Here is a 1,454-nt window from a genome sequence, read left to right on the forward strand (position 1 = left end):
GACTTCCAATTTGGAGATGGCAGCTTGTGTAGTTTGCTGAAAATTGGATTGGTTGATTGCCATCTGCTTCACTATATCTTCCAATGATGATGATGATTGTTGTGGCCTTTGGAATGAAGGGGGATTTGCTTGATTCTGGGTATTTCTCCATGAAAAGTTTGGATGATTCCTCCAACCTGGATTATAACTTTGAGAGTATGGATCATTTCTTGGACCTTGGTTGTAGGAATTTACCAACTTAGCTTGCTCTTGCACAAATTCTGGATATCCAGCCCCAAGTGGACAAGCTGTGGTAGCATGGTCATGAGATTCACAAATGCTACACACTTCCTTCGGAGGGCTTCTTGAGTTTAATGCAAGAAGAGCATCTAGCTTTTGTTCCAGTTTTGAAATCTGCACACTAGAAGCATCATTAGAACCACTAATAACACGTTTACCTCTTGTATCCGTATGTTGGGTCTCCATTGCTATCTCCTCAAAGAGTTCGTACGTTTCTTCTGGAGTTTTGGTTTTAAAAGAACCACCTGCAAAATTGGTGACTATATTATGACTAGAAGGGGTTAGTCCTTTATAAAACATACGCATTTGAAGCTTCAATGGAATCCCATGATGAGGACATTGGTTGAGCAACCCATTGAATTTCTCCCATGCTTCACAAAACGATTCATCATCTTGCTGTGCAAATAACAAGATCTTGTCCCTAAGCATGTCGGTCTTTTGCGTGGAGAAGTATTTTTCCAGGAACTTCTTTTGAATGGCAGACCATGTAGTGAGTGAACCAGGCTTCAAAGAATTCAACCAATACTTCGCCTTATCCTTTAAAGTGTATGGAAACACTCTCATTCGAAGTTGATCTTTTGTCACACCTGTCAAGGGAAAAGAACTCACAACATTAAAAATATCCTTTATATGAGTCAATGGATCTTTGATCGGTGCATATTTACATATCATTTTGTACCCTTCTAGCTTATGATTTGGTTATGTTTTTGAGTTAAACTTGTGCTTTTAATCCTTTTTGTGTTTATATTTCAGTTCATTGAGTTTTAGGTAATAATGAGGGCTTTGGATAGTAAATGATGCAATCCATGCATGTTAGGGCCTAATTTGGATGAATGGATGAAGAGCTTAAAGACAAACTCAATTTTGGCTATAGTCCCCTGCCAGCCCAGTTTCGTAGGTCATATTGCAAGCTTTGTTTCAGCAACCTACATAGCTCGGATGAGGCCACATTCTTCATGAAAGTTGTTCCAATGGGTGTGTAATATAACATATCCAAAATTCAGCCCCATTGGATAAATATGGAGTCTGTTACCTAGCAAACACAGAGCCATGCTCAGGATGGATTTTATCAGCGCGCAAAATGAGTTAGCAATTTGTTTTGGCCTTAACTTCCTCCTCCGACCTTGGATTGGCCCAAATGATATATGGCTGGAAAGAAGACATTCTGAACTTCA

At 39.4% G+C, this 1,454-nt stretch overlaps 1 non-coding gene across 1 annotated transcript; it reads left to right on the forward strand.

The window, feature by feature from the left end:
* Nucleotides 1-601: 601 nt before the first annotated feature.
* Nucleotides 602-708, forward strand: LOC148294715 (small nucleolar RNA R71). The gene has a single exon (XR_015835623.1). It is a non-coding gene; the product is annotated as a small nucleolar RNA R71 (small nucleolar RNA).
* Nucleotides 709-1,454: the final 746 nt, after the last annotated feature.

This window comes from Prunus avium, chromosome 4 (assembly GCF_965620075.1).
Source record: "Prunus avium chromosome 4, drPruAviu1.hap1.1, whole genome shotgun sequence".
Classification (NCBI taxonomy): domain Eukaryota; kingdom Viridiplantae; phylum Streptophyta; class Magnoliopsida; order Rosales; family Rosaceae; genus Prunus; species Prunus avium.